The sequence below is a fragment of the Gopherus flavomarginatus genome, chromosome 11 (assembly GCF_025201925.1).
Source record: "Gopherus flavomarginatus isolate rGopFla2 chromosome 11, rGopFla2.mat.asm, whole genome shotgun sequence".
NCBI lineage: Eukaryota > Metazoa > Chordata > Testudines > Testudinidae > Gopherus > Gopherus flavomarginatus.
The window spans coordinates 15,375,891-15,402,788 of record NC_066627.1 but is presented as its reverse complement, the minus strand read 5'-3'; the positions used below and the strand labels follow the sequence as shown (position 1 = coordinate 15,402,788).

General features: G+C 43.2%; 2 pseudogenes; both read left to right on the top strand.

Annotated features, from left to right (window-relative positions):
- The first annotated feature begins 4,451 nt into the window (after positions 1-4,451).
- LOC127030865 (olfactory receptor 10A7-like) lies at positions 4,452-5,395 on the top strand (annotated as a pseudogene).
- A 9,629-nt stretch (positions 5,396-15,024) lies between these two features.
- LOC127031281 (olfactory receptor 10A7-like) lies at positions 15,025-25,330 on the top strand (annotated as a pseudogene).
- The last annotated feature ends 1,568 nt before the right edge of the window (positions 25,331-26,898 follow it).

Below are 26,898 nucleotides of genomic sequence, written 5' to 3'. Positions count from 1 at the left end.
AGACCTCTGACTGTTTGGTGGTGAATGTGGCACCATAGCATAAATAAGCACCATTTATTTGCCTAAGATCCTGTTTCCTGGTATCTGGACACAACAACTACAGCAACCCAGTCCTTCAAATAGTATAGCAATTCGCCACTGATTCCCATGCAAAGACGTTATTCCTTTAGATCAAGTGGTAGAGGCTGGGTTTTATTGCCGGTGACATTTGATTCAGTCCCCTTTGTTGATAAGAGAGAAAATGATGTTTGTATCCACACGCAGCCATGTTCCATTACAAAATGTGAGAGCTGTACTCCAGAAGACCTTATAGAGTCAACTAAATTAATTTCTTCTGTCCCTCCATGTCTGAGTGGGTGACCAGTGGACATTGGGCCTTCTTCACTCACCTGAATGAAAAGAGTCTTGAATATTGTCAATTCCCAGTAGTCTTCTACTTTATACTTCACATGCTCTGCCTTCCCTCATTTATACATTTGCATTCTCCAGATGGTGGGCCCTGGAAGCATGTGAGCCCCTATTAAATTCTATCTTGAGTAAATGGAGATGGCCCTCACCATTTTTCATGATTCATGTCAGTCTACTCCAGGGCTGAGTGTACCATTTTTAACACTTGGGTTGGGCCATGTCCTGCTCAAAATACATTGTCAGCCACTGAGTTATTGCTTCCTCACTGTGATGCCTCCTTCCACTCTGATCTCCTTTCTGGACTCCTAGAGGTTGAGCACTGTGAGTGCAGTATGGGGTGCTGTGACTGGTGGGACATGGAACAAAATTAAGTTGCACAGGTGTGACGGGTGGCAGAATCTCTTCTTTGACCTGCTATGGAATCAACTATGGTGCATAAGATGCTCATCACAGACAATCAGGTAGGAAGAATGTTCATTTGGATTAGGACCAGCACATGGGTATCTGAAGACACAGATTACACTCTTTCTTTTGCCACAGACTATGACCATCACCTCAGCACTCAGTGACTCAGTTTCTCTATCAGTCATAAAGGGTAATATATGCAGTATTGTTGTGGCCATGTCAGTCTCAGGATATTAGAGAGACAAGGTGGGTGAGATAATATCTTTTATTAGACCAACTTCTATTGGTGAGAAAGACAACCTTTCAAGCTACACAGAACTCTTCTTCATGTCTGGGAAACTTACTCAGACTTCACTGAGGGACACACAGAATCTCCTATCCATTGAAGGAATATAACTATCTATCCATCAGTCCCATGCATCTTTATCTAATCTATCCATCTATCTATCTAAACATGTGCAGCAGATACACATCCTGGTAATTTTGTATATTGCCTTTCCTAATATCTGATTTGTGTCCATTTATCCTGTTACGTAGCGACTATCCAGTTTGGACGATGTACATAGCAGAGGGGCATTGCTGGCATATGATGATGTATATTACATTGGTGGATGTGCAGGTGAATGAACTGATGATGGTGTGGCTGATCTGGTTAGGTCCTGTGATGGTGTCGCTGGTGTAGATATGTGGGCAGAGTAGGCATCAAGGTTTGTTGAATGGATTGGTTCCTGCATTAGAGTTACTACGGTGTGGTATATAATTGCTGGTGAGAATATGCTTCAGGTTGGCAGGTTGTCGGTGAGCGAGGACTGACCTGCCACCCAAGGCCTGTGAAAGTAGGGGATCATTGTCCAGGATGGATGCCTACCAAAACTTAGATTGATGTATAGATACCGACTGAGATAAGCAGCTAATTACAATTGACTTTCCATAGGAGCTGGATGCCTAACCAGGTTAGATTATTATTATTATTTTTGTCAGTTACTAATGGGGAAGTCTGTATGCCACTATACAGTGCTCTTAGGGCTAGCATTTACTGACTGGGGTTTTGAAATTCTAAGCACAGTCCATAGACTGAAGGCAGCATGAAGGTTGAATTGTCCTCACAGTCCCAGAGGGCTTTTCAGTCATAGAGTCAATGAAAGTTCTGTTGGACCTGAGTTATGGAGAGAGGTCTCCAGGGCTCCCAAGGTTTTACTTGGTGATGTCCTTATGGGGAAGTGCTGTCTTCTTTCTTTTGGCCATGAGATCCCCAGTGCCTAGAAGCAATTTTAAAAGCTCCTCTTCAGTACTTAATTACTCAGAGGCAGAAGCAGACGTAGAGGAAGAGAGACATTCTTTCTTGATGAGGTAGGAGTGGATGGAATTGGTTCCATCTTCTACATAATAAGGGACTGATGGGACAAAGCAAACTGTGTGGTTATCTGAAGTTTTCTGGTCTCTATTACGGAGTGGGTCAGACTAAAACATCTCAATAGCTCCTCATGGATTGAAGGTGAACTCCTGGATCAATTCAAGTCAATGGCAAAACTCACAAGGTTATATGAACAGCTGTACTTTCAAGTGTTTGCTCATCCAACAGATCAACAGAACTGAAAGAAGTAAGAAGACCATAATTTTCCAAAATCATCACTGGCCTACCTCTTCTCCCATTGAATAGTAAAACTCCTGTGGTCTTCAATGGGAACACGGTTAAGCCAATGGCTGGTGTTTTCGAAACTCAGACAATACAACTCTGCAAGGGGAGTGACAGGTAATGGAGGTGCTACATTGATTTCTTTTTACTGATTTTTTCTTGAAAATTCAGCCCAGGTGAGGAAGAATTAAAGGCAGTGGAGATACCCACATGTGTGGTTTGGTGACCTGTGAAATGTGTTAGGAGGGTCAGAGTCTGCAAATCCAACCAAGCAAAATCAACATTGTTATCCCCTGCTTGACAGGCAGCCTGAGGGTGGCATGGACTGAGCAGTACGGACAGCCTCTCTGATCAATAGAATTGTTCCAGCCAGATCCCGAAAGATTTTGATTTGTCTGAGAAGAGAGTACTCCCTGTCTTTGACCCACATGAAGTCAATCTAACAAAGGCTGCCAGTGCAGCTGTTGTAAAATGAACAAAAGAAGGAGAAGAATCCTGGGGTCCTCTCTCATTTATAGTCTGGGCTGACTCCAGTTCAAATCAGGAATATATAAAACCTGATGAGCTACCTCAAGGATCACAGTAAGGCAAACTGGGGTATCTGTTCAGATTTCATCCACTCAGGAAAAAATCCCCTACACTTTGAAAAGAGTAAGGATTGAGTAAAACCTCAGTAAAATCCTCTGGATTATGCTCATGGAAAAGGGAGGTGAGCTCCCAGTTAAAGCAGCATTGGTCATTAAGACATGCCATTAGTCTGGATGTGGCCCTCACAAAGAGATCTGTATCGATGCTCTATTGCAGCTCTATTTAAGAGAAAGCAAAGGAGAAAAACTCAGGTTTAATCATGTTTTATTACACAGTTCTTCTAAATATATATTCACTTGGCTCTCTGTCTCACTCTCTCTCTCACACACACACACACGCTCGCATGCATATAGACGTACATATGAGGAGTATCTATACAGCAAGCATATTTTAAAAGGAATGACTGTTCAGCTTGCTAAATCTCATGGTCCCCTTTTTCTAAAACCCTAGAAATTTCCATTAAGAAGCCCCTGTTTGTGCTATCCAATTTTCAGAATTATCTGATTACTCCTGAGGGTTGCCAAGAAGGGGCAAATTGTTTTTAAATAGAAACATTTTAAGGTCTCCCATAATTACTGTGTCCATTCTGAATCCTGGGACGGAACTCAGTCAGAGAAGCTTCTTCTGAATCATTTACTTTCTGAGGTATACAGACAACCTGTTCTGCTGCATAAATTTGCACGTTGTAGCCCCAGTTTAAACCAGATTTCAAACCCCCAAAATGGGTTCTTCAGATCTTAGGTTCCACTGAAGGTCCATCTCTGGTTATTAAGATTAATTTTTACATGATAAGAATATTGAACTAAAGATGATTGGAAAATGGCATTTCTATCTTCTGGGAAATATGGACATTTTAAAATTTCTTTCCTTCCTGAACGTCAATATTTTGAAATTTTCATGAAATGGATATTGTGAAAAAAAAAAAAAAAGAAACCAGATACACTGAAGTGACATTATTGGAAGGTTTCATTTTGATAATGTTGAAGTATTTCATTTCAATAGTTCTAAACAATTACTGTTATAATGTAATATGAAACATAAAACAAAACATCAAATATAATATTGTATATAATATATAAATTTAATATTGTATTTAATATTCTAAGGTAATATTTTATAAATTAATGTGACAAAAAGTCAAAATAAAACAAATTAAGAAAGATGGAACAAACTGAAATGGGAACATATATAAACAAAATAATGCATTTTGATTCAATTCTTCAATTTTTTTCTGTTGAATGTGTTGTTAAAATTGGCCAATTCCTGCAACATATTTTGATTTCAGCAAAATGGCATTTTACAAAGGAGAACAGTGTGATCATTCCCCTCCCCTCAACTACATATGTATCTAATATCAGTAATTGCATCCCTTTGTTTTCAGGCTCCAAGGTATCTGCTGAAGAGTATTGAGGACATGGGGAAGGACAACCAGACATGTGTGACTGAGATACAGTTACTGGGATTCTCCGATTTCCAATCACTGCAAGTCCTACCCTTTGTGCTGGTGTTCACCTTCTATGTGATGGCCCTGACAGGGAACACTCTGATTGTTATCGTCACGATCACAGACTTTGCCCTTCAGACCACCATGTATTTTTTCCTCAGGAATTTATCCTTCTTAGAGATCTGCTACACCTCGGTCACCCTGCTCAAGATGCTGGTCAACCTGATCTCAGAGACCCAGTCCTTCTCCTTTGTAGGCTGTGGTGCTCAGATGTTTTTCTTTGCTCTCTTTGGTATCACGGGGTGCTGCCTCCTCTCTGTCATGGCGTATGACTGGTACATGGCCATATGCAACCCCCTGCAATACACACTCAGCATGAACCAGATGGTTTGTGCTCAGATGGCAGCCGGTTCCTGGATCATTGGTATCCTGGTAGGTTTTGGACACACCATTTCAATATTTACACTGCCTTTCTGTGGGTCTAATAGAATCAGCCATTTCTTCTGTGATGCTTTCCCTGTGCTGAGACTGGCCTCAACAGACACAAACAAGAATGAAGTTGCTATTACTACCACCACAGTTCTCTTTAGCCTGGTCTCATTCTCTTCTCATACAGCCTCATCATCTTCACCATCCTGAAGATTTCCTCAGCTGAAGGCAGACACAAAGCCTTCTCCACCTGCTCCTCACACCTCATTGTGGTTTCTCTCTTCTGTGGGACTGGAACTTCTATTTATATGCAGCCCAGTTCAGAACAGTCCCAGGGCAGTAATAGGTTCCTTTCCCTGGTATACAAGGTGCTGACTCCAACATTTAACCCCATTATTTACAGCCTGAGGAACAAGGAGATAAGATGTGCTCTCAGGAAGACAATAGGCAGGCAAACGTTCCCTCAGGTAACATCTATGGGATGATGCTGTTGTGTGTTGTGCTTGAGAGACTCTGAGGTGGGGAAATTGTACATCTCCATTCTTGCTAGAAATGCAATATATGCTTGTCTGAAAAGTCTTAAATGTTCTCCTCTCAGCCATGCACAAATCATGAGTAACTCCAGTGAAGGATTAATTCCCCTTACACTCACAGAAGTGTAAATGTATAAAACACTGGGGAGACCAAAGAAAGGGTAGAAGACTGATTAATCGGAGAGAAAACTGCCTCCTGGCAGAGACTGAAGGATATATATTGTTAATGAAAGGATGGTTAAACAATGACTTAATCAAAATGAGTAAGTAACTGGGAGTAAATGATTCTTACATTTAACAGTCAAAGTTATAGCAAGATCCAACGGCTAAAAGTTGATCTAGACAATCGTCAGACTACAAATATGATCCAATATTTTACCAGTAAGACAGTAAAATCAAGAGTGATGAAGACTCCAGAAAAAATGGAAGAGGGCTCAATAATGAGGCGGACAGGTCACATGGATTCAGAGGCTTCTGGATTGCTTGGTAAACTGTGTACAAGCAAGGGGTTTGTATTTTAATGCAGCTAAATATAAATGTATACATCTAGGAAAAAAGAACACGGGCCATAAGTACAAGATGAGACATTCTATCCTGGAAAGCAGTGACTCTGAAAAAATATTTGGGGGCTGTGGTGGATAACCAGCTGAATGTGAGCTCCTAGTGAAACGTTGTAGCCGAAAGGGCTAGTGCAATCCTGGGTTGCATAAACAGGGGAATTTTGAGTAGAAGTAGAAAGGTTATTTCACCTCTGTATTTGACACTACTGGAATACTGTATCCTGTTCTGGAGTCCACAGTTGAAGAAGGGTGTTGATATATTGGAGAGGGTTCAGAGAAGAACCATGAGAATAATTAAAGGCCTCGAAAACATGACTTAAGTGATGAATTTAAGGAGCTTAGTCTATTCATTTTATGAAAGACAATATTAAGAGGTGGACTTGATGACCGTCTATAAGTGCCTACACAAGGAATGAATATTTGATAAAGGGGCTGTTCAATGTAGCAGATACAGCTAAATCAAGATTCAATGGCTGGCAGTTGAAGCTTGACAAATTCAGGCTCCAAATAAAGCATCTTATTTTTTTTTTAACAGTGAGGGTAATGAACCATTGGAACAATCTTTGATGCTGATGCCAGATCTGATCAAAACTGCATGCTCAGCTGAAAACTTGACAAACTCACAGCTGGAAGTTAGGTTGATTCTAATGTGTATTAGCAGAAGATCAAAAGATGCTGTTAAGTGTATGCGAATGTGTTTAGTGTTTCACCTTCATAAATTAATTTGATTTTGCATGCATTGTTTTCACTGATTTGTATCTTGTTAATATTTTGCTTTGTATATACTCCCCAATATCTAAATAATACTCCAAATATGAAAGAAGCCTTGTGTTATGCAAATGAAGGACTCTTATGAGAAAGTTAATGCAGCTCAGGGACTTCAAAGTGATTGTGTAGGGCATTCAGAGTTCAGAAACTCTAAAAGCATCCCTCTCTCACAGCCGTCAAAGAATAAACCATGTGATAGCTGTCCTGTCAGATTATTCTAAGAGAACAAATATAAATATGGATACAAAGGAAAATGATTCATCTCAGGATGGGTTGGATTCTAACAGAGTAGAATAATTGAACCAGAAAAGGACATACCCAAAGCTATTCAGGGTTACCCTGAGAGACTTTTGGGCAACTGGCAGATTACTCTATGTCTGGAATGATAGACTCCATGTTTGGAGTTATAGACTCTATGTTTGGAATTATAGACTCATCTGTGCATACACTTTACCTGCTTTAATCTCTCCATAACTCTCATTTCTTTTTCTTAGCTAATAAACCTTAAGTTAGAATTGGCTAGAAGTGATGTCTTTGGTGTGAGATCTAGTGTACATTTCAACCCAGGTGGCTGAGAGGTCTCTTGGAAAGAGGAGTAATTTAATGTTTTCATGTGAAAGACCATTTATCAAATAGTCCAGCTTGCTTGTGGGTTAAGACTGGAGCGTTTAAGGGGACTGTTCGCTACTCCATAATAAGACTATGTAGTACTTTGGGAGTTCACATTTGATATTGGGTTGGTGAAATCTAATTATAGAACAAAGCATCAGTTTGGGGTGTGTGCCCTTCTTTTGAGAGTCTGCCCTGAAATAGGCACTCACCATCATAAACCACTCCAGACAGCGTAACTCAGTCTGCCAAGGGTTGTGGTAGTTTCTCTATCACTGGAAATTTTTAAATCAAAAACATTTTTTTAAAGTTCTGCTCTAGTTCAAAAGAGATTATTTTGGACAAGCTCTATGGACTGTGTTATACAGACTAAATGCTCACAATCATCCCTTCTGAGATGGACATCTATGAATTATCTCTAGGAACAATTTCCAGAGAGATGTGATGGATTGTCCATCTTTTGGAGACTTTAAATAAAGACTGGCTATCTTTCTGAAAGGTACCGTTGTGTTCAGCTGAGAATTGTGGGATACATTCAGGAATCACCAGCTGAGGTTCTACAGGTGGCTTTGTAGGAACTGGTTACCCTGATGACCTCTTCTGGTGTTAAAATGTTGGAATCTATGAACAGTTCACTAAAGCCAATAGTCCAGATTTTCCTCTAACTTAAACCAGTGTAAAACAGAGTTCATGTAGTTGAGGTAATTAGATTCAAGCCATGTAAACCTCCATCTAGGTAGGAAATGGTGGGCTTTTTATCACATATATATCATATGACTGATGACGTTTTGCTTAATCTTAAAGTGTCATGAATTCGGATTGTAATCTCATTTGTTATGAAATAGTAATTTTGTGTGAAGCTTTTATCATACTTGTGTATGCTATAAAATAATAATGATACCCTGAACAAAATGTTTATGGAAGCTCTTTCAAGTCATTGTGCTTGCTATCTATCTGTATATACTGTCGATAAACATAGCAGAATGTTTAAGAATCAACTTGTCTTGGATTTTAAAGGGACCTATGGGAATAAGAAGCCCAATTCCAGGCGATTATCAATGGCAGTTGGGCACTGTGATGGGGCAAGGCCAGGTGGCTACAGTAAAGTACTGAGGAACAGGTATGTTAGCCCCAGGCTAAACAAATCCCTAGGACCGTGGTAACCAAATGGCAGTTGCTCCAGGTTAATCAAGGCACCTGGGGCCAATTAAGATCTTTCTAGAAGGCAGTGGAGATAGCGACTTTGATTAGAACACCTGCAGCCAATCAAGGCAGGCTAATCAGGGCACCAGGGTTTAAAAAGGAGCTCACTCCAGTCAGGCAGAGAGGAGCCAGAGGAGAAGGAGTGCGTGTGAGGAGCTGGGAGCAAGAGGCACAAGGAGCTGAGACTGAGAGGGTGTGCTGCTGGAGGATTGCTTACATTTCCATATCTGTTTTGCATATAGTCACACTTACCCAGACTAAAGGTATAAAGTAACAAACAAAGTAATGATGGACTTGTCAAACTCCACCCAAAGTCATCAATGTCCCACTTATTGGCTTTACACATAACTCCCAGGTTGTAGGACTGAACTCTCATTGAGTCAGTCAGCTTCTGGTGGGGAGTATAGCAAGGGTGCCCCCTTTTGGGCTAGCTGTACCCTCTGGCACTCAAGCCCTTCCTCTATCTCCTCTGCAGGAGGTTGATGGGTTTGTTGCTTAGAGAGCTGAAGCTGCAACTGGTCCTGTCGGCATATGCCAATGACATCCTCCTCGTGGTCCAGGACCCGGACGCCTTGGCATGGGTGGAGTCTTGCCAGACCGTGTACTCGGTGGCCTCCTCCAACTGGGTCAACTAGATTAAGACCTCTGGCCTGGTGTTCGGATATGGGTGGTAGGTGAGCTCCCTCTCATCCGAGCTTCAGGCCATCTGGTGGAGCACGGGACCGCTGCTCTATCTTGGCGTTTATCTCTCTGCCACGCATCCATCTCCATCGGAGAACTGGCACGGTTTACAGGGCAGGGTGATGGAGCGGCTCCAGAAATGGACAGGACTACTCTGGTGTCTCTCCCTTTGAGGGAGGGCACTGGTACTCAACCAACTAGTCCTGTACATGCTCTGGTACTGGCTCAACAGCCTGGTCCCGAGCCCCGGGCTTCCTGGCTGACCTCCAGAGGGCGATTCTTGAGTTCTTTTGGCCAGGACTGCACTGGGTCTCTGCAGGGGTCCTCCACTTGCCCCTGGAGGAGGGAGGGCAGGGCCTGAAGTGCCTACTCACTCAGGTCCATGTCTTCCACTTCCAGGCCCTGCAGAGGCTCTTTTATGGTGTAGATAGTCCTGCGTGGAGAGTATTGGTGCATGCCTTCCACCGCCGCTTCCGAGGGCTCCAATACAACCTGCAGCTCCTTTGTCTCAATCCAAGAGGTCTTCTGTGAGACCTCTCTGGGCTGCCGTTCTTCTACTAGGACCTCCTCTGGACCTGGAAACTGTTCTCAGTGACCAGATCCGTGGTGGCCACTGAGGGGCAGATCTACTTGCGGAGCCCCTGCTACACAATCCCCAGCTCCATGTACTAGGGGTTACCTCGACCAGGTCCTGCAGGAGGGCACACCTCACCCACCCTCCACTTCAGACCCTCCAGACCTTTTCATTGGGCCCCTGCCCTGTGGACCCAGCCATCTTCCCCGCCCCTTCTCCGTGAACTGGCTGCATGACTTGCAGCCAGTTTGCTTCCAGACCATGCCACAGAAGCTTCTATACATGCTCGTGCTCCACACCATTCACTTCCTCACCCTCATGTCTTACCCTAACACAAAGTGGCAGGACCTCCTGCCACATTTGGAGAGTGAGGAGCCCCAGCGGACCAGCCTATACTCCATCCTGGTCCTGAGGCCTGTCAGGGAGATCAGCTGGCGGGTCCTTCATGGGGCCATGAGCACGGCCATGTATCTGATGTGGTTTACCCATGTCCCGGACACCTGCCCTTTCTGCTGCTTGAGGGAGACCCTGGCACACGTTTATTTGGAGTGTGCCAGGTTGCAGCCCCTATTCCGGCTCCTCACAGATATTCTGTTACGTTTCTGTCTGCATTTTTCCCCTCACCTCCTTCTTTATGCACTCTCTATCCGTGGCCCCACAAAGTCACAGGACCACCTGGTCAACCTCCTCCTGGCCCTGGCTAAAATGACCATCTATAAAACCAGGTAGAGGAGGTTGGCTGACGGAGACTCCTGTGACTCTGGGGCCTATTTCCAATCCTCTGTTCCTCCGGGTAGAGTTCCTCTGGGTGACATCCACTGGCTCCCTTGACACCTTTGAGGAGCAGTGGGCGCTGTCTGGCGTTCTCTGCCCAGTGTCCCCGTCAGGCTCCCTTCTTTTGACCCTCTGATCGCACTCCTGTCCCTGTTATTTCATTAGTTGTCCCTCAAAATCAGTTGGTTTCCAGATCTTGTAGATACTCCCCTTAAGCTGGGGTGGGAGTCCTTCAGTAGTGGATCCGCCCACTTCCCGGAACCCAATAGGTACAGTTGCCTATCCCATGTACTCCCCATTCAAAGCCCTCGATTTCACGGTTTATTTACAAAGGGCTAAGCTGCTCCTACGCCCATGGATATCAATGGAAGTCAGTCACCAGACCTGCTTAGGTGCTTTTGAAAATTTCAGGAGGTGTCTATGTGCATTTTTAGGTGCCTAAATACCTCTAACAATCTGGTTTTAGGCACTTTTGAAAGTTTTTCCTTTAATCTCTTGGTGTCTCAGTTTCCCATCTGTGAAATGGGGTTAATAGCACTTCCCTAGCTCACAGAATGAGGATGAATTTGTGCAAGGACTTGTCTTCACTGCAACAGCTGGCTAGAGTTAGTGCACTCAGGTTACTCCACTCAAGCAAAACTAGCTGGCCTTGGAGTGCATGTACACATATCCTCACTGAAGCTAGTCTCATGTGAGTGAGGGTATGTCTCCACTGCAGTGTGAGGTGTGACTGAGCACGGGTTGACACACCTGCAATAGCACAGCCAAAAACAGCAACGTAGACATGGAAGCATGGGCTTCAGTGCAGGCTTGGGACCCTGGGAAGTATGTGTGCTGATAGCCTGAGCTGCTGCAGCCACATTGCTATTTATTTATGTTTGAAACTTTTATTAAGGCAAAGTTACAATGAAATGGTAACATACTATATTGCACATTACATGTTATTCATTCAGGATCAAGCTAATCTCCAGAGAACTTGGCTAAAGATACTGGCTATCTGGTGGAGGCATCCTCCTCCTCTGCGTATGCGAAAAAGGGTGACCAAAAATCTTAATACCTATCCTCTTACTGCTACGTCTCTTGTGTATGTACTTGGTATGAAAGTTTTTCCATTAAAAGGCCCGTCCATCTTTTTTTTTGGTTGGGGGGAAGGGGACACGAGGGTAAGTGATAACATTTCTTCATGTCCTGACTGAGGCCAATATAGAGTGCTAAAAAGGGGTTTCCTCTCCCTTGGACTTCAGATGAGGCCAAGTCCCAACCTACACCTGAGCTTTGCATCAATTCAAAGAGAATTATTAACTTTCACTTGAACAAAACTGCAACCATCACTGGAGCTGGGTGGATATTTTCCATTTAAGACCTGGTCTACACTTAAAATTTAGGTCAACCTAGGTACGGTGCTCAGGCATGTGAACAAGCCACACACTTGAGTGCTGTAGCTATGCCAATCGAACCCTTGGTGTAGGTGCAGCTAAATCAGTGGAAAAAATGCTGCCATCAGACTAGCTAATATCACTTGGGGAAGTGGTGTTGCTACTGGTACCGGCCATTTTTAGGAACCAGCCATGTGCTAAAGCCACTGCCAACTTTTAGGATGGACTATCAATTATTTTGCTTATTGCCAAGGGTAGCACCTGTAAGGCTTTTGTACCAGCCTTAGCATCACTAGACAAAGCTGAGAGGGAGGGGCAATGATGAGGAGTGGGTCTGACTGTGTCCTCTCTGATATGCTGGGGTAATCATCTGTGAAAAATGGGAAGTCTAGCTATATTTGACTTCTGGTGTGTGTTTATATTGCTGTCCATAAGAATGCAGACTCTGCAAAAACACATCTGTGTAACTAATCACTTAAAAATGCTTGTTTCATGCTTTTTCTTTGATTGACATGTTGGTGTAATTGTAGCAGTTACTAACATAAAAGGGGAAGACAGGTCTGAGGAATTTGGATTTGACCTTCTGGACATCTCCTGTAACCCCTGGAGACCAGAAGATAGTTGGCCCTTTGAACCTTGTCCTTTGACCACTGAAGATCCGCCCCCATACTCTGGATAACTATTGTTTAGAGGTGCTTTAATCTATTGTGTTTGCAAATGCTTGAGACTAAATAAACCACAGACTTTGAATAAAAGCATTCTGGTAAGAGTGCTGGAGGGTAATACAATGCTGGCTTTCAGTGAAAGCACTTCATTTTGATTTGTTTGTGTTAACCATATAGCAGACAGAGTCGCTGTGTCTCCCTTTATTTGTCCTGATATTCCCTCACAGAGAATAATGTTACTGAGAGCTTTGGGTTTGAGTAACACTGCAACGATGGAAAACACCTTCTATCTCTGTAGGATGCACTTACACTACACCACAGGATTATAACAGCATGGCTACAGAGCAATAGGCCTTATCTACACTGAGGAGGGGATGATGTAAGATACTCTATTCCCGTAGCTGAAATCGACCTATCTTATTTCGACTTACCTCCTGTCCTAATGGTGCGAGATCAACGGCCGCGGCTCCCCCATTGACTTTGCTTCTGCTACTTGCCCTGGTGGAGTTCCGGAGTCAATGGGAGTGTGTTTGGAAATCGTTATATTGCCTCTCTACGAGACATGATATATCGATCCCCGATAGATAGATCACTACCCGCCTACTCAGCGGGTAGTCTGGCCATACCTATAGCTATGCTGTTGTGATCCCCACAGTCTAGGCATGATCTAAGTGTTATTTTGATGGGCCATTGCATTCAAATTAACAATTTTTCACAAAATAAATTCATCTTCCATTTTCATAGATCTTTTCTTTGAGAGGGAGAGGAGATGTATAAAGAACCAAAATGACTAAAATTAAAAACATAGTTTCGTTACTCCTAGATTTTATTTTATTTTATTTTATTTTATTTGGTAGGGGAAGCACTACAAACAAGAAAGAAAGAAAGAAAGAAAGAAAATCTAACTTTTTGGCAGGCTTTCCCTGACACCAAACCATCACTGTTGTGTCATAGTGAGATGAGACAATCTTGAATATCAAGCTCTTTGGATCATTGTGATTTTTTTTCTGATTGAGAAATTAACATTTTGGAAAACTTTTCATGTTTAACATTTTTCTCCTTCCATCCATCCATTCCAGGTTTGAATGGTTTCTTTTAAAAAAAAATGTTTTACAAATAAAATATTCTAAGCCTGAATCTAATCTTAGTTTCATGGGAGCAGGTGATCAGATGCCACTGAGAGAATAAGAGAAATAAAAATGATGAAATCAGCAGTATTTCCACTAAAACTAATCAAATTAGTCTGGAGTAAATACAGCATAGTCACACTCTGGCTCAAATCCCCAGCTGGGGTAAATTAGAGAAGCTCCATTGAAATAAATAGGCCAAATCTGCAGGTGGTGTGAAATGACATTGCTCCACTGAAGATTCACACCCACTGAGAATCAGCCTCAGTTTGCCATTAGTAAGGTCTCTTTGGCATGACTTGTTATTTCATTCTGACTCTGAAAGTCAGCCCAAACACCTCACCCAGGCTTAAGAACAAAACGCATCTGGTTCCCTTTGTGAGTAACTCTCTGAGACCCAGAATCATCCAGCCTCCTCTGCATCAACCACATCAACTAATTAGACATGAGAATTAGAAGTTTATACTGCCACAATTGGGCTCCTAAGGGACTTAATTGCAAAGTGCCCACTTGTGTACTCCTAAATCAAGCAAAACTCCTCTTTACATGAATGGAGAAGCAAACTTTATCCTAGTGTTTTTCATCTGTAGACCTCAATGCAATTTAAGTAGAGAGATAGGTAACGTGATCTCCATTTTACAGAGAATGAAACTGGGCCAAAACTAGTTGAAATAACTAACTCAATATCATCCAGTGAGCTGGTGAATGACATGGGAACAGATCCTATCACCAGAGAAAAGTCTCCAGTCTCTATTTTTGTATTTCTGATCTCTACTCTGAATAAGCAAAAATCACTTCACTCTGAGATGGATGCTGAGGACCCTGAGCATGCTCAGTGAGAACTTAGCATATCTTGAAAATAAATAAATAAAGCCATGTCAGAAAGCCCAGAATTTCCAAGATTGGACCTTAGCAAAAAGTCAAGTGTGTGTAGGGGGCAGCAGAGTCCTAACTTTAAGTAAACAACAACAGTGAGCACATGCAGCAAAGGGAGTGGTGACAAAGAGGTCAGTCAGTTAAGGCCTTAGCCCATCAGAACCCATTCAGACCCAGGACAATTTGCCTTAAAGGTCAGAGCTGTCAATCAGAATCCTGAGGTAATGGTGAACACTGAGCATGTGCAAGTGAGATAACTGTCGCCAAGAACTGGAAGCTATATAAGACAGAGCTACAACGTAGCATAAAAAGCCTGTGCCAGCAACATTTTCGAGACTCTGAAGGCTGTACCTGAGAAGAGGAGACCCATGCCAGAGGAGCCAAAGACCCAGCAAGAAAAGACACAGACAAACTGCTGCAGAAAGGAGAAAGCTGGAGTGGAACAGAACAGTGCTTTGATTTTTAAAGGAAAGCAGCAATGGTTTTACAGAGTAAGCTTGATATTCTTTAATTACTGTTTAGTATAAGTATAGTTTAATATAGTTTTTATAACATTTATTATGTATTGCTTGAGATGTGTGTGCGTGTTTTACTTGTATTTTATCTATGTAAACTTTAAAAGCAACTTGAGATCTGCTCTTGGCAATTTGTTGCAAACTGGCCACTTGAAACAAATTGCTTTGCTTAGTATCATTTGAAGTATATGCTATTGTAGTTCAAGTGCTCTTTTAACTTGCAGTAAGGGGTTTGTGTCGTCAGGGATTTATTGTACTTTGTTCAAGATTTTTTTGATAAACTATAATAGGGATTATTAGCTATTTTAGTAAAAAAATACTTTGTTTTGGAAGGATTACTGCCTGTGTCAATTACATTATTGGAATCCGTGTCCTTTGAGTGATTCCTTAGCAACCATGGGAAATTTTACCTCAGAAAAAGCAGTTTAAGTGAGCAATAGGAAGGTTAGTATAGCAGCACCTCAAAACTCATTTTTCAGGATAACAATCCCAAGGAGCTTCACTCTCATTGCCAGGTCTTGTCCATTGCAGTGTGCTACTTTCCCCTTCCAAAGACTTACTCACAGTATCTGTGGGAGTTTCTGGGGACAGAACCACCTGCAAAATACTCAGTGTTGGACTTAGGCACCTAAAGTAGTAGTTAGGTGCCTGGATTTGTTTGTGGATCTCGCCACCAGTAGGATTTTAAAAATCCCATCAGGGCATCTTGGAGTCTGGTCCACAGACTCGGACTAGGAGGCCTCATGTTATCATGCTAAGAATAGCTGTGTAGACATGGTGTCATAGGCTGGCGTTTGGGCACTGAAACCTAATGTCACAGCACTATCTATGTAAATGGGCGGACTCACCCCCACGGCTCCTCCTGCTGGTTGCTTCGGGGAATTAGCTCAATTCCAGCTACGGAACGCCCTCTGCAGGCCGGTGATCCACCTGTCCTCTGCTGGCCCTGGGCCCCTCCCTGGACCTTGGTGCCTCTTTAACTGGGTCTCCCCCCTCCCAGGGGAATCCCCACCCCACTATCCCCACTTTGCCTCAGTATTGGCTACTGCCTAGTCATTGTCTAGCCCGCACACCCTGGGGCAGACTGCAGTATCAGCCACTCATCATAGGCAAAGGGGTTCTGGCCTGGCTACCTTTACCCACCCTCCGGCTGCCCCTCTGTAAGCCCAGTACCTTGCAGGCCTCGAATTAGGCCCCGCAGCCTGGGGAGTTGCTGGCCTAGGGCTTCTCAGCTCCTAAGGCTTTTCCCCAGCCCTGCCTTCCTCTAGGCACCCTGGGTGAGTTCCCAAGCAGCCAGGCCTGTCTCTCTCTCCAGTCAGAGAGAGACTCTTTTTGCTTCTGGCTCCCCTGGCCTTCTTATACAGCCCTGTGGCTCAGTTTAGGGCATGGCCCCCAGCTGCAGCCACTCCTGCCATCAGCCCAGGCTTCTGGCTCCAGCTACGGCCCCTTGCCAGGGCTGTTTTAACCCCTTCTCTCCTGGAGCAGGAGTCCACCCTGCTACAATCTACAAAGCTATTTTTAGTGTGCTAGCATGCACCCCACTGCCATAAGTCAGTGGACCTATGTGGATGCCTACCAAAACCGAGATTGATGTATAGATACACGCAAAGAGAGATAGGCTGCTAATTACCATTGATTTTCCATGGCAGATGGATGCCAAGCCTTTTTAGATGATTGTTTTCTCAGTTACTAATGGGGAAGTGTGCATGACACTATACAATGCTCTTACAGCTAGCATTTTCTGACTCTGGTTTTGAAATTCTAAGCACAGTCCATCGACCGAAGGGAGCATGAAGACAAATTCCAGTCTCAGTCCCAGAGCACTTTCCAGTCATAATCAATGGAAGCTCTGCTGGACCTGGGTTATGGAGAGGGGTACCAGGGCTCCCAAGACAATGTTTGTTCTCCAACTCTAACTTAGAGATAACAAACAGGTTTTGCTTGGTGATGTCGTTACGGGGAAGTGCTGTCTTCTCTCCTTTGGTCACGAGATCCCCAGCATCTAGAAGCAATTTTAAAAGCTCCTCCTCAGTGCTTAATTACTCAGATGCAGAAGCAGACATAGAGGAAGAGAGACATTCTTTCTTGAAGATGTAGGAGTGGATAGAATTGGTTCCATTTTATATTTACTAAGGGACTGATGGGGCAAAGGAGGCTGTGTGATTAGTTCTCTGGTCTGTGTTACACAGTGGATCAGACTAAATGACCTCAATGGTGCCTTCTGGGCTGAAATTCTGTGAGTGAAATCATGTATCAATTGAAATCTGTGGCAAACTCACAGGGTTTTATGAACAATTCTGCTTTCAAGTGTTCGCTCATCCAATGGCTCAACAGTCCTGAAAGAATTAAGAAGACCCTCATTTTCCAAAATCAGCACTGGCCTACCTCTTCTTCCACTGAAGAGAATAGTAAAACTCCTGTGGTCTTCAGTGGGAGCAGAGATAAGCCAGTGGCTGGTTCTTTCAAAACTCAGACCATACAAGTCTGCTAGAGAGTGACAGGTGATGGAGGTGCTACAGGCACTTCTGTTTATTGATTTTTCCTCAGAATTCAGTCCACGTGAGAGAGAATGAATGGTTCAGTGAAGGCAGTGGAGAGCCCCAAAAGTGTTTGGTTTGGTCACCTATGAAATGTGTTGTGAGGGTCAAAGTCTGAAAATCCAACCAAGCAAAATCAACATTGTTATCCCCTGCTTGACAGGTAGCTTGAGTATGGAATGCACTGAGGAGTAGAGATGGCCTTTCTGGCCATTAGAATTGTTCCAGTCAGATCTGGAAAGAAGGGTTTTGATTTGTCTGAGCAGGGATTGCTTGCCATCTTATGCCCACTTGAGTATAAAGACATAAGCTCACTTTAACAAAGGCTACCAATGCAACTGTTAGAAAATGATCAGAGGAAGAACAAGAAGGATTAAATGGGCCAAAAGAAACCTGATGAGGTTCAACAAGGACAAGTGCAGAGTTCTGCACTTAGGGCAGAAGAATCCCATTCACTTTTACAGACTAGGGACTGAATGGCTAGGAAGAAGTTCTGCAGAAAAGGACCTAGGGGTTACAGTGAACAAGTAGCTGGAAATGAATCAATGGATGCCCTTCTTGCCAAGAAGGCTAACAGCATTTTGGGCTGTATAAGTAGGGACATTGCCAGCAGATCGAGGGATGTGATCATTCCCCTCTATGTGACATTGGTGAGGCCTCATCTGGAGTACTGTGTCCAGTTTTGTGCCCCACACTTCAAGAAGGATGTGTAAAAATTGGAAAGAGTCCAGTGAAGGGCAACAAAAAAGATTAGGGGGCTGGAGCACATGAGTTATGAGGCGAGGCTGAGGGAACTGGGATTGTATAGTCTGCAGAAGAGAAGAATGAGGGGGGAATTGATAGCTGCTTTCAACTCCTGAAAGAGGGTGCCGAAGAGAATGGATCTAGACTGTTCTCAGTGGTAGCAGATTACAGAAAAAGAAGTAATGGTCTCAAGTTGCAGTGGGTAGGTTTAGGTTGGATATTAGGAAAAACTTTTTCACTAGGAGGGTGGTGAAGCACTGGAATGGTTACCTAGGGAGGTGATGGAATCCCCTTCCTTAGAGGTGTTTAAGGTCAAGCTTGATAAAGCTCTGGCTGGGAAGATTTAATTGGGGATTGGTCCTGCTTTGAGCAGGGTGTTGGAATAGAAGATCCCCTGAGGTCCCTTCCAACCCTGACATTCTATGATTCTATGATATACTCAGGGCTTACTCCAATTTAAATCAGGAATATGTAAAAACTGATGAGCTGCCTCAAGGATCACGGCAAGGCAAACCTGGGGTCTCTGTTCGGATTTCACACATTCAAGAAAAAAAATCCCATACACATTAAAAAGAGAAAGGATTGAATAAAAACTGAGTAAGGGCCTCTGGATTTTGCTAATGGAAAATGGAAGTGTGAGCTATCACTTAATGCAGCACTATTCATTCAGATATGCCATCAATTTGGATGTGGCCCTGGCAAAGACGTCTGTATTGGTGCTCTACTGGAGTTGTATTTGCAAGAAAGCAAAGGAGAGAAACTCAGGTTTAAACATGTTTTATTCCACAGCCCTTCTGATAGATGCTCACTTAGCTCTCTCTCGTGCATATACGCACACACTTGCATACATATATATATGTACATACATACGTATACGAAGTATCTATGCAGCAAGAACATTTTAAAAGGAATAAATGTTCAGCTTGCTAAATCTCATGACCCCTTTTTTCTAAAATCCTGGAAATTTCCACAAAGAATCCCCTGCTTGTGCTATCCATTTTTCAGAATAATCTGACTGTTCCTGATGATTGCAGAGAGGGGGCAAAATTGTTTTTAAATAGAAAAAATTAACGTCTTGCATAATTACTCTTTCCATTCTGAAGCCTGGGATGGATCTCAGTGGGTGAAGCTTTTCTGACTGATCTCCTTTTTTTCTGAGGTACACAGCCAGCCAGATATTAATTTGCAGATTGGAGCTCCAGTTTAAACCAGATTTCAACTTCCCACAATGGGTTCTTCAGTTCTTAGGTTCCACTGAAGGTCCATCTCTGGTCATTTTAATTAATTTATTACATGATGAGAATATTGAATTTGAGTTGGTTAGAAAATGACATTTCTATCTTCTTGGAAATATGGACATTTCAAAATATGTTTCCATTCTGAATTGGAATATTTTGAAATTTTTCATGAAATGGATATTGTGAAAAAAAAATCCAGATACATCAAAGTGACATTATTGAAATGTTTCATTTCAATAATTCCAAACCATTGCAATTATAATATGATATAAAATAGAGTACAGAATACCAAATATTGTTTTGTGTATAATATATAAATCTAATATTGTTTTATATGTTATTATAGTATTTAAAAGTTAATACTTTGAACCCAATATCCCATAAAAGTGAAAATAAAATGAAATAAGAGTGTCGGAACAAAATGATATGGGAAAGTCTATAAAACAAAATAATTCATTTTGATTTAACTCATTGCAAATTATTTCTGTTGAATGCTTGGTCAAAATTGGACCATTTCTGAAACATATTTTGATTTCAGCTAAATGGCATGTTGCAAAAAAGAATAGTTCCATCATTCCTCCTCCCCCCTCCTTGCAACTTCATCTGTATCTAATATCAGCAATTGCTTCCCTTCGTTTGCAGGTTCCAAGGTCTCTGCTGAAGAGTATTGAGGACATGTGGTAGGACAACCAGACATGTGTGACTGAAATAGAGTTGGTGGGATTCTCCGATTTCCAATCATTGCAAGTCCTACCCTTTGTGCTGGTGTTCACCTTCTATGTGATGTCCCTGGTAGGAAACACTCTGATTCTTATCATCATGATCACAGACTCTGTCCTTCAGACCCCTATGTATTTCTTCCTCAGGAATTTGTCCTTCCTGGAGATCTGCTACACCTCGGTCACCCTACCCAAGATTTTGGTCAACCTGATCTCGGAGACCCAGTCCATCTCCTTTGTAGGCTGTGGTGCTCAGATGTTTCTCTTCGCTCTCTTTGGTATCACCTGAGTGCTGCTTCCTCTCTGTCATGGCGTATGACCGGTACGTGGCCATATGCCACCCCCTGCAATACACCCTCAGCATGAACCAGATGGTTTGTGCTTGGATGGCAGCCGGTTCCTGGATTGTTGTTATCCTGGTAGGTTTTGGACACACCATTTCGATATTTACACTGCCTTTCTGTGAGTCTAATAGAATCAAACATTTCTTCTGTGACGTTTTCCCTGTGCTGAGACTGGTCTCCACAGACACCCACAAGAATGAAGCTGCAGTTACTACCATGACAGTTCTCTTTATACTGGCACCATTTTTGCTTATCCTCTTGTCATACGGCCTCATCATCTCCACCATCCTGAAGATGCCCTCAGCTGAAGGCAGACACAAAGACTTCTCCACTTGCTCCTCACACCTCATTGTGGTTTCTCTCTTCTATGGGACTGGAACTTTTATTTATATGCAGCCCAGTTCAGAACAGTCCCAGGGCAGTAATAGGTTCCTTTCCCTGGTATACACGGTGCTGACTCCAACATTAAACCCCATTATTTACAGCCTGAGGAACAAGGAGATAAGATGTGCTCTCAGGAAGACAATAAGCAGGCAAATGTTCCCTCGGGTAACATCTATAGGATGATGCTGTTGTGTGTTGTGCTTGAGAGACTCTGGGATGTGGAAATTGTACATCTCCATTCTTGCTAGAAATGCAATATATTCTTGTCTGAAATACCTTAAATGTTCTCCTCTCAGCTAGGGACAAATCATGAGTAACTACAGCGAAGGATTAATTCTCTTTACACTGACAGTGGTGTAAATGTATTAAATACTGGTGAGACCACTACTGGAATTCTGTTCCCGGTCCTGGTGTCACTACATTAAATTTATATTGGGTAACTGAAAAGCTTTCAGAGAAAGGGTAGAAGATTGATTAATGGGACAGAGTACGGCCTCCTGGAAGAGACTGAAGAAGATAGATATATATATATATATATATATATTGTTTATTGAAAGGGTGGTTAAGAAATGACTTAATCAAAATAAGTAAGTAACTGGGAGTAAATAACTCTTACATTTAACAGATAAAGTTATATCAATATCCAATGGCTAAAAGTTGAACTATGCAAACGTCAAACTACAAATATGATCCAATATTTTACCAGTAACAGAGTAAAATCAAGAGTGATGAAGACTCCAGAAAAAATGGGGGAGGGCTCAATAATGAGGGGGACAGGCTACATGGATTCAAAGGCATCTGGATTGCTTGGTAAGCTGTGTACAAGCAAGTACTTTGTATTTTAATGCAGCTAAATATAAATGTATACATCTAGGAATATAGAACACAGGCCATAAATACAAGATGAGACATTCTATCCTGGAAAGCAGTGACTCTGAAAAAATATTTGGGGGCTGTGGTGGATAATCAGCTGAATGTGAGCTCCTTGTGAAATGTTGTAGCCGAAAGGGCTAATGAAATCCTGGGTTGCATAAACAGGGGAATTTTTAGTAGAAGTACAAAGGTTATTTTACTTCTATATTTGACACTGCTGGAATACTGTATCCTGTTCTGGACTCTACAGTTGAAGAAGGGTGTTGATATATTGGAGAGGGTTCAGAGAAGAACCATGAGAATAATTAAAGGCCTAGAAAATGTGACTTAAGTGATGAATTTAAGGAGCTTAATCTATTCATTTTATGAAAGACAATATTAAGAGGTGACTTGATGATCGTCTATAAGTACCTACCCAAGGAATGAATATTTGATAAAGGGGCTGTTCAGTGTAGCATAGACAACCACAGCAAGATTCAACGGCTGGCAGTTGAAGCTTGACAAATTCAGGCTCCAAATAAAGCATCTTATTTTTTCTTTAACAGTGAGGGTAATGAACCATTGGAACAATCTGTGATGCTGATGCCAGATCTGGTCAAATCTGCATGCTCAGTTGAAAACTTGACAAACTCACAGCTGGAAGTCAGATTGATTCTAATGTGTATTAGCAGAAGATCAAAAGATGCTGTTAAGTGTATGCGAATGTGTTTAGTGTTTCACCTTCATAAATTAATTTGATTTTGCATGCATTGTTTTCACTGATTTGTATCTTGTTAATATTTTGCTTTGTATATGCTCCCCAATATCTAAATAATACTCCAAATATGAAAGAAGCCTTGTGTTATGCAAATGAAGGACTCTTATGAGAAAGGTAATGCAGCTCAGGGACTTCAAAGTGATTGTGTAGGGCATTCAGAGTTCAGAAACTCTAAAAGCATCTCTCTATCACAGCCGTCAAAGAAGAAACCATGTGATAGCTGTCCTGTCAGATTGTTCTAAGAGAACAAGTATAGATATGGATACAAAGGAAAATCATTCATTTCAGGATGGGTTGGATTCTAACAGGTTAGAATAATTGAACCAGAAAAGGACATACTCAAAGCTATTCAGGGTTGCCCTGAGATACTTTTGGGAAACTGGCAGATTACTCCATCTCTGCTACCATTTGGAATTATAGACTCATCTGAACACTTCAGAGGCCGTAGCAGCACAGAGTTCAAAAAGGCAGGAGGAGAAAAGTGTGTGTGAGAGTGCTGTTTTCAAGGCAAGAGGAAGGAAGCCAGTCGTAGTGGACGTTACTTGGGGAAGAACAAACAGCACTGGAGGTGCCTGGTAAGTGACTTTTATTTGGGAAGGTAGTTGTTCGATATGGACTTTTGGGATGAGGAGAGCTGCAGAAAGAAGGGTTTAGGGCTGCGTGTATGCCTAGATGCAAGATAGGGTGTTGATGTGCTCTCTCACATTGTGGTAATTGTCCTCAATGATTTCTTCAAAGGTCTCATGCAGAAGCTGGGCAATGCACTTGCGCAGGTTCCTTGGCAGAGCTACTGTGCTCCTAGTCCCAGTAAAGCTAACATGTCTGCACCACTGTGCCATGAGGGGTGGGGGGACCATTTCTGCACACAGGCAAGAGGCATAAGGTCCAGGGCAGAAGCCACAATGTAGTAGAAGACCCTCCCTTGATTCCCAGGTTACCTCAGCAGCGAGATATCTTCCAGGACAAACTCATCTGCTGGAAAATGTGGGGACAGTGTTCAGTATAGAGGTCCCCTGCAGCAGTAGCCTCTCCCCAAGGCACAGAACCAAGCCCAGAGGACACTATGGCCCTGAAATAATCAGTCCCCCTTGCCCCTGTGCTTAATCACCATTTGGGGGCTCCTGTGGGTTACGTGTGCTCATTTTGGGACTGGCACTTTCTGCTATTGTGTACACTGTACTTATCTTTAAGTATGACCGAATCATTGCTCTGTCTAGTGTGAACAATGCTGCCTCTGTTAACTATTGCATTTTGGCTTTACAGATGCAACCTTGAGATCCCAGCCATCCTTGTTATCAACAGCCGAAAGCCTTTCAAAGAATCAGGAAGCATGCACAAAGAACCAAAGAGGACCTGCTGCATGAATTCATGCAGCGGTCCCTTACTGAAAATCAGAAAGTACAGGAGTGGCAGGAGACTGAAAGAAGGCTCTGCCAGCAAAATGCAGATTGCCAGCACCAAAGCATGAAGCGGCTCATAAGCATTATGGAGCGCCAAGCAGACTCGATATAGATGCTCATAGCACTGCAGATGGAGCAGCTCCTCGCCTGCCCCCCCTTCAGCCCTTGTCCCAAAACTCTTTCCCTTGTGCCCCCATGTCACTGCCAACCCATTTCCCCCAACATCTGGTTTCTTACCACCACTAGCTGCCTCCAACACCTGTAGCTTCACCACCCAGCCCTGCAAACTACAACCCTTACCCTCTACACTCAACCCCCATCACCATCCATTTTAGCCAGCCTGAAGTGCAGTACTCATTGCACGGCACTCCAGACAGGAAGGCTAAATATGATAACAGGACATATGCAAATCTGTGATTGTCTTGTTCCACATCCCACCCCTTCCTTCGTCCCAGCCAGCACAGATGTGTCATGCCCTTTCTGTTTCCCTAGCAGTTGTGTTTCTTATCAATAAATGCATTTTTTTTGGCTTTGAAAACATTCTTTATTGCATGAAGTAAAAGATATCGTAGCCCAGGAAAGCAACAGGCACTGCAAGTCAGTGCATCATATGCACCAAACACAGATGCATACTAGCACTGGAACCACTGCACTTCACTCCTGTACAGGGCACCAAACATTACTGGTGACTTTCAGCATCAAATTGTCCCTCAAGGCATCCCTAATCCTTACAGCCGCACACTGGGCCCCTCTAATAATCCTGGACTCTGGCTGTTCAAATTCAGACTCCAGGTGTTGAACCTCTGTGGTCCATGCCTGAGTGAATCTTTCACCCTTCCCTTCACAAATGTTATGGAGGGTACAGCATGCAGCTATAACTGTGGGGATGTTATCGTCTGCCAGCTTCCCATACAGAGATCACCAGCAGCCCTGTAATGGCCAAAAGCACACTGAACTGTCATTCTGCACTGACTCAGCTTGTTGTTGAACTGCTCCTTGCTGCTGTCAAGGCTTCCTGTGTGGAGTTTCATGAGCCACATATTAAAGGGTAAGTGGGGTCTCCAAGAATCACAATTGGCCTTTCGACTTCCCCTACGGTGATCTTCTGGTGTGGGAAGAAAATCCCAGCTTGCAGCTTCCTGAGCAGGCCTGTATTCTGAAAGATGCGTGTCATGCACCTTTCCAGGTCTGCCTGCATTAATGTCCATGAAATGCCCACAGTGATCCACAAGTGCCTGGAGAACCATAGAGAAATACCCTTTCCTATTTATGTATTCAGAGGCTAGGTGGTCTGATGCCAGAATTGGAATATGCGTCCCATCCACAGTTAGGGAAACCCATTTGTGCAAAGCCAGCCACAATGTAATGCTCATTGCCCAGAGTCATGGTTCTTCTGAGCAGGATGCGATTAATGGCCCTGCACATTTGCATCAAAATGAGTCCAGTGATTGACTTTCCCACTCTGAACTGGTTAGTGACTGATCAGTAGCTGTCAGCTTCCAGACTGTAATAGCCATCTGCTTCTCTATCAGCAGGGCAGTTCTCAATCTCATGTCCTTGCACCACAGGGTGGAGGCAAGCTTAGTACACAGTCCCATGAAAGTGGTTTTCTTTACCCAAAGGATCTGCAGCTGCTGCTTGTCATCCCACCACTTACTGCTTATTTCCTGAGCCCACAGTCATAGAATATCAGGCTTAGAAGAAACCTCAGGAGGTCATCTAGTCCAATTACCTACTCAAAGCAGGACCAATCCTCCACTATTTGTTTTTGACTACAGATCCCTAAATGGCCCCCTCAAGGATTGAACTCGCAACCCAAGGCCTAGAAGGCCAATGCTCAAACCACTGAACTATCCCTCCCCCTCACAAGCCACTGTGGTGAGCATGTCCATGAATGCCACAAGCAACTTCATGTCGTCTGTGTTATGCAATGACATCATTGTTGGACTTCTCACTGTCACTCTGCAGCTTAAGGAGTAACTCGACTGCAATTTGTGACGTTCTGGCAAGACCCATCAGCATATTCCTCACAAGTTCAGGATCTGTTCCCGCAGACCAAAAGGGAAGACAGAGCATGCAGTACAAAAAAAGTTGAAAAATGGTGCCAAATGTGGATGGAAGCACAGGGGTTGCTGGGATGTGAAGCGATGCATCACAGGGCATTGGGACAGACCCAGAATGCCCCTCACTCCCCCCTCTGCTTCTTTCCTACAAACCACAACGCCAGAATGGGAAGAGGTGCTCTGTGGGATAGCTGCCCATAGTGCACTGCTGCAAGTGCCGCAAATGTGGCCACACCACTGCTTTTGCAGCTGACAGTGTGAACACATGGCAGTGCTTTCCCTGCTGCAGTCTCCGAGGGCTGGTTTAACTCACAGAGCTCTACATCAGCGAGTGCAGTCACACCCTTAATACATTTCCCAGACCTGAAGAAGAGCTCTGCATAAGCTCTCACCAACAGAAGTTGGTCCAATATAAATTATTACCTCACCTACCTTGCCTATCTGATATCCTGGGACCAACATGGCTACAACAATATTGTATTTAAAAATCTTGGCCATAGATATCAAAGCCCAGAAGAAGAAAGAATCATTGTCTTTATTTCACAGATGTGGAAACCATGGTGAAGAGAAATTACTTGATCCATGTCAGTGTCAGAGCTGGGAAGATAACCCCAAAGTCATGACTGACCACCCCTGCCCCACAGACCTTTCAATTTACATGGACAAGC